A 15,387-nucleotide genomic window follows, 5' to 3' on the forward strand; every position below is an offset into this window, starting at 1 on the left:
GACCCTCAAGCAATTGCAGTGGATGCTCTGGTGACATCGTGGGTGTTTCAGTCGGTGTATGTATTCCCTCCACTTCCTCTCATTCCAAAAGTTCTAAAGAGCATAAGAAGAACAAAGATCCGGGCGATCCTCATTGTCCCAGACTGGCCAAGGAGGGCTTGGTATCCAGATCTTCAGGAATTACTCATAGGAGATCCCTGGCCTCTTCCTCTGCTCGAGGACCTGTTACAACAGGGGCCGTGCGTGTATCAGGACTTACCGCGGCTACGTTTGACGGCATGGCAGTTGAGTGCAAAATCCTAGCCCGTAAGGGTATTCCCAGTGAAGTAATTCCCACACTTATTCAGGCCAGAAAAGGGGTAGCGTCTAAACAGTACCACCGTATTTGGAGAAAATATGTTTCTTGGTGTGAATCCAAGAAGGCTCCTATGGAAGAGTTTCAGCTAGGATGTTTTCTCCAATTTCTACAAGCAGGTGTGGATGCGGGACTAAAATTGGGCTCAATTAAGGTACAGATTTCAGCCTTATCGGTTTTCTTTCAGAAACTATTGGCCTCCCTTTCAGAAGTTCAGACTTTCGTGAAAGGCGTGTTGTACATCCAACCTCCATTTGTGCCTCTGGTGGCACCATGGGACCTTAATGTGGTGTTGCAGTTCCTTCAATCACATTGGTTTGAACCTTTACGGAAGGTGGAGTTGAAATTCCTCCCTTGGAAAGTGGTCATCCTGTTGGCCTTGGCATCTGCAAGGCGGGTGTCTGAGTTAGCGGCCTTGTCTCACAAGAGCCCTTACTTGATCTTCCATGAAGATAGAGCTGAATTGAGGACACGTCAACAATTTCTACCGAAGGTGGTTTCCTCTTTCCACATGAACCAACCTATTGTGGTGCCTGTGGCTACTGACGCCTTCGCTGAGTCAAAATCTCTGGATGTGGTCAGAGCTTTAAAGATTTATGTCGCCAGAACGGCTCAGATTAGGAAAACAGAGGCTCTGTTTGTCCTGTATGCTCCCAACAAGGTTGGGTGTCCTGCTTCCAAGCAGACCATTACACGCTGGTTCTGTAACACAATTCAGTATGCTCATTCCACGGCTGGATTGCCGTTACCGGAATCGGTGAAGGCCCATTGCACTAGAAAGGTGGGCTCATCCTGGGCGGCTGCCCGGGGGGTCTCGGCATTTGCAACTTTGCAGAGCAGCTACTTGGTCAGGGTCAAACACATTTGCAAAGTTCTACAAGTTTGACACCTTGGCCGATGAGGACCTTAAGTTCGGTCAATCGGTGCTGCAGAGTCATCCGCACTCTCCCGCCTGTTCTAGAGGTTTGGTATAACCCCATGGTTCTAATGGTGACCCCAGCATCCTCTAGGACGTATGAGAAAATAGGATTTTAATACCTACCGGTAAATCCTTTTCTCTTAGTCCGTAGAGGATGCTGGGCGCCCGTCCCAGTGCTTACTGTATCTGCAGTTATTAGTTGTGGTTACACACATTGTGTTACGTTTATTGTCAGCATGTTGCTGCAATTGTTCATGCTGTTGGCTTGTGTTCTGTTGAATGCTACGTTGTGCGGCATGCTTGAGGTCTGAGCTGGTATGAATCTCACCTTAGTTTAACAATAAATCCTTTCCTCGAAATGTCCGTCTCCCTGGGCACAGTTCCTATAACTGGAGTCTGGAGGAGGGGCATAGAGGGAGGAGCCAGTTCACACCCTTTCAAAATCTTAAAGTGCCCTTGTCTCCTGCAGATCCCGTCTATACTCCATGGTTCTAATGGTGACCCCAGCATCCTCTACGGACTAAGAGAAAAGGATTTACTGATAGGTATTAAAATCCTATTTTGTCTCATAAGACCAGAGAATTTTGTTTCATATGGTCTGAGAGTCCTTCAGGTGCATTTTGGCAAACTCCAGGCAGGCTGCCATGTGCTTTTTAATAAGGAGTGGCTGCCGTCTGGCCGCCTCTACCATACAGGCCTGATTGGTGGATTGCTGCAGAGATGGTTGTCCTTCTGGTAGGTTCTCCTCTCTCCACAGAGGAATGCCGTAGCTCTGATAGAGTGACCATCGGGTTCTTGGTCACTTCCCTCACTAGGGCCCTTCTCCCCCGATCGCTCAGTGTAGACGGCTGGCCAGCTCTAGGAAAACTCCTAGTGGTTCCGAACTTCTTCCATTTACTACAAACCGTTGCAATGTGGGTGACAATGCTGCCACTATTCAATGACACCATTCATTACAAATAAAGACTACTTTAATGTATTTGGTTGGGAATTGTGATGTTTAAAAACCTATTCCTCCACAAGATGTATAGTAATTAGTAAACTTTTCATATAAAAAATACCTACCGGTAAATCCTTTTATCTTAGTTCGTAGAGGATGCTGGGGACTCCAAGAGGACCATGGGGTATAGACGGGATCCGCAGGAGACATGGGCACTTTAAGACTTTAATGGGCATGAACTGGCTCCTCCCTCTATACCCCTCCTCCAGACCTCAGTTATAGGAACTGTGCCCAGAGGAGACAGACATTTCGAGGAAAAGGACTTTGTTAAACTAAGGGTGAGATACATACCAGCTCACACCAGAACACACCGTACAACATGGTATACAACTAAAACCAGTTAACAGCGTGAACCAAAGAGATCAGCAACAGGCTGACCTTTAGCAAAACACAACCTTTGTGCAACATAAGCAATAACTATTTACAATTACTGCAGCTAGAGTCCGCAATGGGACGGGGCGCCCAGCATCCTCTACGGACTAAGAGAAAAGGATTTACCGGTAGGTATTAAAAATAAGAATTTACTTACCGATAATTCTATTTCTCGTAGTCCGTAGTGGATGCTGGGGACTCCGTAAGGACCATGGGGAATAGCGGCTCTGCAGGAGACTGGGCACAAAAGTAAAGCTTTAGAACTACCTGGTGTGCACTGGCTCCTCCCCCCATGACCCTCCTCCAAGCCTCAGTTAGGATACTGTGCCCGGACGAGCGTACACAATAAGGAAGGATTTTGAATCCCGGGTAAGACTCATACCAGCCACACCAATCACACCATATAACTTGTGATCTAAACCCAGTTAACAGCATGATAACAGAGGAGCCTCTAGAAAAGATGGCTCACTACAGCAATAACCCGATTTTTTGGTAACAATAACTATGTACCAGTATTGCAGACAATCCGCACTTGGGATGGGCGCCCAGCATCCACTACGGACTACGAGAAATAGAATTACCGGTAAGTAAATTCTTATTTTCTCTGACGTCCTAGTGGATGCTGGGGACTCCGTAAGGACCATGGGGATTATACCAAAGCTCCCAAACGGGCGGGAGAGTGCGGATGACTCTGCAGCACCAAATGAGAGAACTCCAGGTCCTCCTCAGCCAGGGTATCAAATTTGTAGAATTTTACAAACGTATTTGCTCCTGACCAAGTAGCTGCTCGGCAAAGTTGTAAAGCCGAGACCCCTCGGGCAGCCGCCCAAGATGAGCCCACCTTCCTTGTGGAATGGGCTTTTACAGATTTTGGCTGTGGCAGGCCTGCCACAGAATGTGCAAGCTGAATTGTACTACAAATCCAACGAGCAATAGTCTGCTTAGAAGCAGGAGCATCCAGCTTGTTGGGTGCATACAGAATAAACAACGAGTCAGATTTTCTGACTCCAGCCGTCCTGGAGACCTATATTTCCAGGGCTCTGACAACGTCTAGCAACTTGGAGTCCTCCAAGTCCCTAGTAGCCGCAGGCACCACAATAGGTTGATTCAGGTGAAACGCTGAGAAAAACCACCTTAGGGAGAAACTGAGGACAAGTCCTCAATTCCGCCCTGTCCGAATGGAAAATCAGATGAGGGCTTTTACAGGATAAAGCCGCCAATTCTGACACGCACCTGGCCCAGGCCAGGGCCAACAGCATGACCACTTTCCATGTGAGATATTTTAACTCCACATATTTAAGTGGTTCAAACCAACGTGACTTTTGGAACCCAAAAACCACATTTAGATCCCAAGGTGCCACTGGAGGCAAAAAAGGAGGCTGTATATACAGTACCCCTTTCACAAACGTCTGAACTTCAGGGACTGAAGCTAGTTCTTTTTGGAAGAAAATTGACAGGGCCGAAATTTGAACCTTAATGGACCCCCATTTCAGGCCCATAGACACTCCTGTTTGCAGGAAATGTAGGAATCGACCTAGTTGAAAATTCCTCCGTCGGGGCCTTACTGGCCTCGCACCACGCAACATATTTTCGCCAAATGCGGTGATAATGTTTTGCGGTTATATCTTTCCTGGCTTTGATCAGGATAGGAATGACTTCATCCGGAATGCCTTTCTCCTTCAGGATCTGGCGTTCAACCGCCATGCCGTCAAACGCAGCCGCAGTAAGTCTTGGAACAGACGGGGTCCTTGCTGGAGCAGGTCCCTTCTTAGAGGTAGAGGCCACGGATCCTCCGTGAGCATCTCTTGAAGTTCCGGTTACCAAGTCCTTCTTGGCCAATCCGGAGCCACGAATATAGTGCTTACTCCTCTCCATCTTATAATTCTCAGTACCTTGGGTATGAGAGGCAGAGGAGGGAACACATACACTGACTGGTACACCCACTGTGTTACCAGAGCGTCTACAGCTATTGCCTGAGGGTCCCTTGACCTGGCGCAATACTTGTCGAGTTTTATAAACATGTGGAAGACTTCTGGGTGAAGTCCCCACTCTCCCGGGTGGAGGTCGTGTCTGCTGAGGAAGTCTGCTTCCCAGTTGTCCACTCCCGGAATGAATACTGCTGACAGTGCTATCACATGATTTTCCGCCCAGCGAAGAATCCTTGCAGCTTCTGCCATTGCCCTCCTGCTTCTTGTGTCACCCTGTCTGTTTACGTGGGTGACTGCCGAGATGTTGTCCGAATGGATCAACTCCGGGTGACCTTGAAGCAGAGGTCTTGCTGAGCTTAGAGCATTGTAAATGGCCCTTAGCTTCAGGATATTTATGTCCGTGGTCACCAGGACCCAGTCCTGAATGTGCGGCCCTCTAGAAGATGAGCACTCTGCAACCACCACAGGAGAGACACCCTTGTGCTTGGTGACAGGGTTATCCGCTGATGCATCTGAAGATGCGACCCGGACCATTTGTCCAGCAGGTCCCACTGGAAAGTTCTTGCGTGGAATCTGCCGAATGGGATTGCTTCGTAGGAAGCCACCAATTTTCCCAGAACCATTTCATTGATGTACTGAGACTTGGCTCGGTTATAGGAGGTTCCCGACTAGCTTGGATAACTCCCTGACTTTCTCCTCCGGGAGAAACACCTTTTTCTGGACTGTGTCCAGGATCATCCCTAGGAACAGAAGACGAGTCGTCGGAATCAGCTGCGATTTTGGAATATTGAGAATCCAATCGTGCTGCCGCAACACTACCTGAGATAGTGCTATACCGACCTCCAACTGTTCCCTGGATCTTACCCTTATCAGGGAATCGTCCAAGTAAGGGATAACTAAAATTCCCTTCCTTCGAAGGAGTATCATCATTTCGGCCATTACCTTGGTAAAGACCCGGGGTGCCGTGGACCATCCAAACGGCAGCGTCTGAAACTGATAGTGACAGTTCTGTACCATAAACCTGAGGTACCCTTGGTGAGAAGGGTAAATTGGGACATGAAGGTAAGCATCCTTGATGTCCCGAGACATCATGTAGTCCCCTTCTTCCAGGTTCGCAATCACTGCTCTGAGTGACTCAATCTTGAATTTGAACCTCCGTATGTAAGTGTTCAAGATTTTAGATTTAGAATCGGTCTCACCGAGCCGTCCGGCTTCGGTACCACAACAGTGTGGAATAATACCCCGTTCCCTGTTGCAGGAGGGGTACCTTGATTATCACCTGCTGGGAATACAGCTTGTGAATGGCTTCCAAAACTGCCTCCCTGTCAGAAGGAGACATCGGTAAAGCCTACTTTAGGAAACGGCGAGGGGGAGACGTCTCGAATTCCAATTTGTACCCCTGAGATATCACCTGAAGGGTTCAGGGGTCTACTTGCGAGTGAGCCCACTGCGCGCTGAAATTCATTGAGACGGGCCCCCACCGTGCCTGATTCTGCTTGTAAAGCCCCAGCGTCATACTGAGGGCTTGGCAGAGGCGGGAGAGGGCTTCTGTTCCTGGGAACTGGCTGATTTCTGCAGCCTTTTTCCTCTCCCTCTGTCACGGGGCAGAAATGAGGAACCTTTTGCCCGCTTGCCCACGAAAAGACAGCGCCTGATAATACGGCGGCGTCTTATGTTGAGAGGCGACCTGGGGTACAAACGTGGATTTCCCAGCTGCTGCCGTGGCCACCAGGTCTGAAAGACCGACCCCAAATAACTCCTCCCCTTAATAAGGCAATACTTCCAAATGCCGTTTGGAATCCGCATCACCTGACCACTGTCGTGTCCATAACCCTCTACTGGCAGAAATGGACAACGCACTTAGACTTGATGCCAGTCGGCAAATATTCCGCTGTGCATCACGCATATATAGAAATGCATCTTTTAAATGCTCTATAGGCAATAATATACCGTCCCTATCTAGGGTATCAATATTTTCAGTCAGGGAATCCGACCACGCCAACCCAGCACTGCACATCCAGGCTGAGGCGATTGCTGGTCGCAGTATAACACCAGTATGTGTGTCAATACATTTTAGGATACCCTCCTGCTTTCTATCAGCAGGATCCTTAAGGGCGGCCATCTCAGGAGAGGGTAGAGCCCTTGTTCTTACAAGCATGTGAGCGCTTTATCCACCCTAGGGGGTGTTTCCCAACGCACCCTAACCTCTGGCGGGAAAGGATATAATGCCAATAACATTTTAGCATTTATCAGTTGTTATCGGGGGAAACCCACGCATCATCACACACCTCATTTAATTTCTCAGATTCAGGAAAACTACAGGCAGTTTTTCCTCACCGAACATAATACCCCTTTTTGGTGGTACTCGTATTATCAGAAATGTGTAAAACATTTTTCATTGCCTCAATCATGTAACGTGTGGCCCTACTGGAAGTCACATTTGTCTCTTCACCGTCGACACTGGAGTCAGTATCCGTGTCGGCGTCTATATCTGCCATCTGAGGTAACGGGCGCTTTAGAGCCCCTGGCGGCCTATGAGACGTCTGGACAGGCACAAGCTGAGTAGCCGGCTGTCTCATGTCAACCACTGTCTTTTATACAGAGCTGACACTGTCACGTAATTCCTTCCAACAGTTCATCCACTCAGGTGTCGACCCCCTAGGGGGTGACATCACTATTACAGGCAATCTGCTCCGTCTCCACATCATTTTTCTCCTCATACATGTCGACACAAACGTACCGACACACAGCACACACACAGGGAATGCTCTGATAGAGGACAGGACCCCACTAGCCCTTTGGGGAGACAGAGGGAGAGTTTGCCAGCACACACCAGAGCGCTATATATATACAGGGATAACCTTATATAAGTGTTTTTCCCCTTATAGCTGCTGTATTTTTAATACTGCGCGTAATTAGTGCCCCCCTCTCTTTTTTTAACCCTTTCTGTAGTGTAGTGACTGCAGGGGAGAGCCAGGGAGCTTCCCTCCAACGGAGCTGTGAGGGAAAATGGCGCCAGTGTGCTGAGGAGATAGGCTCCGCCCCCTTCTCGGCGGCCTTATCTCCCGTTTTTCTGTGTATTCTGGCAGGGGTTAAATTCATCCATATAGCCCAGGAGCTATATGTGATGCATTTTTTTGCCATCCAAGGTGTTTTTATTGCGTCTCAGGGCGCCCCCCCCAGCGCCCTGCACCCTCAGTGACCGGAGTGTGAAGTGTGCTGAGAGCAATGGCGCACAGCTGCAGTGCTGTGCGCTACCTTGTTGAAGACAGGACGTCTTCTGCCGCCGATTTTTCGGACCTCTTCTGTCTTCTGGCTCTGTAAGGGGGCCGGCGGCGCGGCTCTGGGACCTATCCATGGCTGGGCCCGTGATCGGTCCCTCTGGAGCTAATGTCCAGTAGCCTAAGAAGCCCAATCCACTCTGCACGCAGGTGAGTTCGCTTTTTCTCCCCTTAGTCCCTCGATGCAGTGAGCCTGTTGCCAGCAGGTCTCACTGAACATAAAAAACCTAAAACTAAACTTTTCACTAAGCAGCTCAGGAGAGCCACCTAGTGTGCACCCTTCTCGTTCGGGCACAAAAATCTAACTGAGGCTTGGAGGAGGGTCATGGGGGGAGGAGCCAGTGCACACCAGGTAGTTCTAAAGCTTTACTTTTGTGCCCAGTCTCCTGCGGAGCCGCTATTCCCCATGGTCCTTACGGAGTCCCCAGCATCCACTAGGACGTCAGAGAAATCCTATTTTCTCCTTCGTCCTAGAGGATGCTGGGGACTCCAAAAGGACCATGGGGTTTATATCAAAGCTCCAGACCGGGCGGGAGAGTGCGGATGACTGCAGCACCGATTGAGCAAACATGAGGTCCTCATCAGCCAGGGTATCAAACTTGTAGAATTTTGCAAAAGTGTTTGAACCCGACCAAGTAGCTGCTCGGCAAAGCTGTAATTTCGAGACGCCTCGGGCAGCCGCCCAAGATGAGCCCACCTTCCTAGTGAAAATGGGCTTTCACAGATTTCGATAACGGCAATCCAGCCGTTGAATGAGCCTGCTGAATCGTATTACAGATCCAGCGTGCAATAGTCTGCTTAGAAGCAGGAGCGCCAACCTTGTTGGCCGCATACAGGACAAACAGCTCCTCTGTTTTCCTAACACGAGCCGTTCTGGCTACATAAATTTTCAAAGCTCTGACCACATCAAGAGACTTGGAATCCGCCAAGGCTTCAGTAGCCACAGGCACCACAATAGGTTGGTTCATGTGAAACGACGAAACCACCTTAGGCAAAAATTGTTGACGAGTTCTCAATTCCGCTCTATCCACATGGAAAATCAGATAGGGGCTTTTGTGAGACAAAGCCACCAATTCGGACACCCGCCTTGCGGACGCCAAGGCCATTAGCATGACTACTTTCCAAGTGAGAAATTTCAACTCAACCTTTTGTAAAGGTTCAAACCTTACAGTAAGATACTGTAACACCACGTTAAGGTCCCACGGTGCCACTGGGGGCACAACGGGAGGTTGGATGTGCAGCACACCCTTCACAAAAGTCTGTACTTCTGGAAGTGAGGCCAATTCCCCTTGAAAGAAAATTGATAAGGCCGAAACCTGCACTTTAATGGAGCCTAACTTCAGGCCCGCATCCACACCTGCTTGCAAAAAGTGGAGAAAACGACCCAGCTGAAATTCTTCCCCAGGAGCCTTCTTGGATTCGCACCAAGACACATATTTTCTCCAAATACGGTGACAATGCTTCGCCGTTACCGCCTTTCTAGCTTTAAGTAGAGTGGGGATTACTTCCCCGGGAATACCCTTTCTAGCTAGGATTTGGCGTTCAACCGCCATGCCATCAAACGCAACCACGGTAAGTCCTGGAACACGCACGGCCCCTGCTGTAACAGGTCCTCTCAGAGGAAGAGGCCAGGGATCTCCTGTGAGTAATTCCTGAAGATCCAGATACCAGGCCCTCCGTGGCCAATCTTGAACAACAAGTATCGCCTGAACCCTTGTTCTTCTTATGATCCTTATCACCTTTGGGATGAGTGGAAGTGGACATAGACCGACTGAAACACCCATGGTGTCACCAGTGCGTCCACTGCTATTGCTTGAGGGTCCCTCGACCTGGAACAATATGTCTGAAGCTTCTTGTTGAGGCGAGACGCCATCATGTCTATTTGAGGAAGTCCCCAATGACTTGTCACTTCTGCAAAGACCTCTTGAGGAAGACCCCACTCTCCTGGATGGAGATCGTGTCTGCTGAGGAAGTCTGCTTCCCAGTTGTCCACTCCTAGAATGAAGACCGCTGACAGAGCGCTTGCATGTTTTTCCGCCCAGCGAAGAATCTTGGTGGCCTCCGCCATCGCCGCTCTGCTCTTTGTTCCGCCCTGGCGGTTTACGTGCGCCACGGCTGTAATGTTGTCCGACTAAATCAGGACGGGTAGGTCGCGAAGATGTTCCGCTTGCCGAAGGCCATTGTAGATGGCCCTTAACTCCAGCACGTTTATGTGCATACAAGCTTCCTGGCTTGACCATTTTCCCTGGAAATTTTGTCCCTGTGTGACTGCTCCCCAACCTCGGAAACTCGCGTCCGTGGTCACCAAAACCCAATCCTGGATCCCGAACCTGCGACCCTCTAGAAGGTGAGAACTTTGGAGCCACCACAGGAGAGAAACCCTGGCCCTGGGTGACAGGCTTATCTTTCGGTGCATGTGCAGATGGGACCCGGACCACTTGTCCAGCAGGTCCCACTGAAAAGTTCTTGCATGGAATCTGCCAAACGGAATGGCCTCGTAGGCCGCCACTATTTTCCCCAGCACTCGAGTGCAGTGATGAATCGACACTCCTGGCGGTTTCAGAAGTTCCTTGACCATGTTCTGGAATTCCTGAGTCTTTTCCAACGGGAGAAAGATCCTCTGTAGTTCAGTGTCCAGAATCATGCCCAACTGCGACTTCGGTAAATTTAGGAGCCAGCCATGTTGTTGCAGCACCTTCAGGGAGAGCGCAACGCTTTTTAGTAACTGCTCCCTTGATCTCGCATTTATCAGGAGATCTTCCAAGTATGGGATAATTGTGACCCCTTGCTTGCGCAGGAGCACCATCATTTCCGCCATTACCTTGGTGAAAATCCTCAGGGCCGTGGAAAGACCAAACGGCAACGTCTGAAAATGGTAGTGACAATCCTGAACAGCGAACCTCAGGAACGCCTGATGAGGAGGATATATGGGGACATGTAGGTATGCATCCTTTATGTCGACTGACACCATAAAATCCCCCCCCCTCCAGACTGGAGATCACAGCTCGGAGAGATTCCATCTTGAATTTGAATCTTTTTAAATACAGGTTGAGGGATTTTAAGTTCAGAATCGGTCTGACCGAGCCGTCCGGCTTCGGGACCACGAACAGGGTTGAATAAAACCCTTTCCCCTGTTGTAACAGGGGAACCGTGACAATGACTTGCTGGTGACACAGCTTTTGTATCGCAGCACACACTCTCTCTCTCTGGGTGAGAAACTGGTAAGGCTGATTTGAAAAATCGGTGTGGAGGCACGTCTTGGAACTCCAGTTTGTATCCTTGGGTCATAATTTCCAGCACCCAAGGATCCAGGCCCGAGCGAACCCAGACTTGACCGAAGAGCTGAAGACGTGCCCCCACCGGTGCGGACTCCCGCAGAGGAGCCCCAGCGTCATGCGGTGGATTTGGTAGAAGCCGGGGAGGACTTCTGCTCCTGGGATCTTGCCACAGCCGGCAATCTTTTTCCTCTTCCCTTACCTCTGGCCGCGAGGAAGGAAGATCCACATCCTTTTCTGAACAGCCGGCGATCTTTTTCCTCTTCTCTTACCTCTGGCCGCGAGGAAGGAAGATCCACATCCTTTTCTGAATTTATGAGAGCGAAAGGACTGCATCTGGTATTGAGGCGTTTTCTTTTGCTGTGGAGGGACAAAAGGCAAAAAAGACTTACCCGCGGTAGCTGTAGAAACCAGGTCCGCGAGGCCCTCACCAAATAAAACTTCACCTTTGAAGGGCAGGGCCTCCATAGCCTTTTTAGAGTCAGCATCACCATTCCACTGATGAGTCCACAACGCCCTCCTAGCCGAGACTGCCATGGCATTGGCCCTTGATCCCAAGAGGCTAATATCTCTCGCCGATTCCCTTAGATATATTGCTGCGTCCCTGATATGATCCAGCGTCAAAAGTACGTTATCCTTATCCAGGGTGTCTGTCAGATGACAAGTTATCTGCCCACCTTTCAATAGTGCTACTCACCCATGCCGACGCCACAGCCGGCCTGAGCAGCGTACCCATAGTAACAAAAATAGATTTTAAGGTAGTTTCCTGCTTACGATCCGCAGGATCCTTTAGGGCCGCCGTGTCAGGGGACGGTAGCGCCACCTTTTTGGACAAACGCGCCAGGCCTTGTCCACCGTGGGTGAGGATTCCCACCGTAACCTATCCTGCGAGGGAAAAGGATACGCCATAGCAATCCTCCTGGGAATCTGCAGTCTCTTGTCAGGGGATTCCCAAGCTTTTTCAAAAAGAGCGTTCAGTTCATGAGAGGGAGGAAACATTACCTCAGGTTTCTTTCCCTTAAACATACAGACCCTTGTGTCAGGGACAGTGGGGTCTTCTGTGATATGTAACACCTCTTTAATTGCCACAATCATGTACTGAATACTCTTGGCCACCTTAGGATGTAACTTGGCATCATCATAATCGACACTGGAGTCGGAATCCGTGTCGGTATCAGTGTTTGCTATCTGGGTAAATTAACGTTTCTGCGACCCTGAGGGGGCCAGAGATTGTGACAAACCATCTCCCATGGCTTGTCTCCATGCTTGGTTCTGAGACTCAGATTTGTCTAACCTCTTATGCAATAAAGCCACACTTGCATTTAAAACATTCCACATATCTACCCAATCAGCAGTCGGCGGTGCCGACTGAGTCACTCCCACATTCTGTTCAGTCTCCACACCAGCCTCCTCCTGGGAAGAGCCTCCAACCTTCGACATGTCGACACACGCCCACCGACACCCCCAAACACACTGGGCTATAGGGGACAGACTCACAGTAAGGTCCTTCAGAGAAACAGAAAAGGAGTTTGCCAGCTCACACCCAGCGCCTCACCGGTCTGAAGGAATTAAATAACGCCCCAGACCTGTAAGCGCTTTTATACCAAATAATCAACACCAAAATTTTGTGCCCCCCCCCTTCTTTTCGTGCACCCTGTTACTTGTGTACAGCAGTGAAGGGCCAGGAGCAGCGTCTCTGCAGCAAGCTGTGGAGAAAATAAGATTTTACTTACCAGTAAATCTATTTCTCGTAGTCCGTAGTGGATGCTGGGGACTCCGTAAGGACCATGGGGATAGACGGGCTCCGCAGGAGACATGGGCACTTTAAGAAAGAATTTAGGTTCTGGTGTGCTCTGGCTCCTCCCTCTATGTCCCTCCTCCAGACCTCAGTTAGAGAAACTGTGCCCAGAAGAGCTGACAGTACAAGGAAAGGATCTTGGTAATCCAGGGCAAGATTCATACCAGCCACACCAATCACACCGTATAACTTGTGATAAACTTACCCAGTTAACAGTATGAACAACAACAGAGCATCAGGTCAACCCTGATGCAACCATAACATAACCCTTATTGAAGCAATAACTATCTACAAGTATTGCAGAAGAATTCCGCACTTGGGACGGGCGCCCAGCATCCACTACGGACTACGAGAAATAGATTTACCGGTAAGTAAAATAAGATTTTACTCACCGGTAAATCTATTTCTCGTAGTCCGTAGTGGATGCTGGGAACTCTGTAAGGACCATGGGGAATAGACGGGCTCCGCAGGAGACTGGGCACTCTAAAAGAAAGATTAGGTACTATCTGGTGTGCACTGGCTCCTCCCTCTATGCCCCTCCTCCAGACCTCAGTTAGGATACTGTGCCCGGAAGAGCTGACACAATAAGGAAGGATTTTGAATCCCGGGTAAGACTCATACCAGCCACACCAATCACACTGTATAACTCGTGATACTATACCCAGTTAACAGTATGAAATATAACTGAGCCTCTCAACAGATGGCTCAACAATAACCCTTTAGTTAGGCAATAACTATATACAAGTATTGCAGACAATCCGCACTTGGGATGGGCGCCCAGCATCCACTACGGACTACGAGAAATAGATTTACCGGTGAGTAAAATCTTATTTTCTCTGACGTCTTAGTGGATGCTGGGAACTCCGTAAGGACCATGGGGATTATACCAAAGCTCCCAAACGGGCGGGAGAGTGCGGATGACTCTGCAGCACCGAATGAGAGAACTCAAGGTCCTCCTCAGCCAGGGTATCAAATTTGTAGAATTTAGCAAACGTGTTTGCCCCTGACCAAGTTGCAGCTCGGCAAAGTTGTAAAGCCGAGACCCCTCGGGCAGCCGCCCAAGATGAGCCCACTTTCCTCGTGGAATGGGCTGTTACTGATTTAGGATGCGGCAATCCAGCCGCAGAATGCTCCAGCTGAATTGTGCTACAAATTCAGCGAGCAATAGTCTGCTTAGAAGCAGGAGCACCTATTTTGTTGGGTGCCTACAGGATAAAAAAACGAGTCAGTTTTCCTGACTCCAGCCGTCCTGGAAATATAAATTTTTAAGGCCCTGACTACGTCCAGTAACTTGGAATCTTCCAAGTCCCTAGTAGCCGCAGGCACTACAATAGGTTGGTTCAAGTGAAAAGCTGATACCACCTTAGGGAGAAACTGGGGACGAGTCCTCAATTCTGCCCTATCCATATGGAAAATCAGATAAGGGCTTTTACATGACAAAGCCGCCAATTCTGACACACGCCTGGCCGAAGCCAAGGCCAATAACATGACCACTTTCCACGTGAGATATTTCAAATCCACAGTTTTAAGTGGCTCAAACCAATGTGATTTCAGGAAACTCAACACCACGTTGAGATCCCACGGTGCCACAGGAGGCACAAAAGGGGGCTGAATATGTAGCACTCCCTTTACAAAAGTCTGAACTTCAGGCAGTGAAGCCAGTTCTTTCTGGAAGAAAATCGACAGAGCCGAAATCTGGACCTTAATGGAACCCAATTTTAGGCCCATAGTCACTCCCGACTGTAGGAAGTGCAGAAAACGACCCAGCTGAAATTCCTCTGTTGGGGCCTTCCTGGCCTCACACCACGCAACATATTTTCGCCAAATACGGTGATAATGGTTTGCGGTTACTTCTTTCCTGGCTTTTATCAGCGTAGGAATGACTTCCTCCGGAATGCCCTTTTGCTGTAGGATCCGGAATTCAACCGCCATGCCGTCCAACGCAGCCGCGGTAAGTCTTGGAACAGACAGGGCCCCTGCTGTAGCAGATCCTGTCTGAGCGGTAGAGGCCATGGGTCCTCTGATATTATTTCTGTAAGTTCTGGGTACCAAGCTCTTCTTGGCCCATCCGGAACCACGAGTATCGTTCTTCCTCCTCGTTTTCTTATTATTCTCAGTACCTTTGGTATGAGAGGCAGAGGAGGGAATACATAAACGACTGGTACACCCACGGTGTCACTAGAGCGTCCACAGCTATTGCCTGAGGGTCCCTTGACCTGGCGCAATATCTATTTTTTTGTTTAGGTGGGACGCCATCATGTCCACCTGTGGCCTTTCCCAACGGTTTACCAACAGTTGGAAGACTTCTGGATGAAGTCCCCACTCTCCCGGGTGTCGGTCGTGTCTGCTGAGGAAGTCTGCTTCCCAGTTGTCCACTCCCGGAATAAACACTGCTGACAGTGCTAAGACGTGATTTTCCGCCCATCGGAGAATCCTTGTGGCTTCTGCCATCGCCATCC

This window comes from Pseudophryne corroboree, chromosome 3 (genome assembly GCF_028390025.1).
Source record: "Pseudophryne corroboree isolate aPseCor3 chromosome 3, aPseCor3.hap2, whole genome shotgun sequence".
Classification (NCBI taxonomy): domain Eukaryota; kingdom Metazoa; phylum Chordata; class Amphibia; order Anura; family Myobatrachidae; genus Pseudophryne; species Pseudophryne corroboree.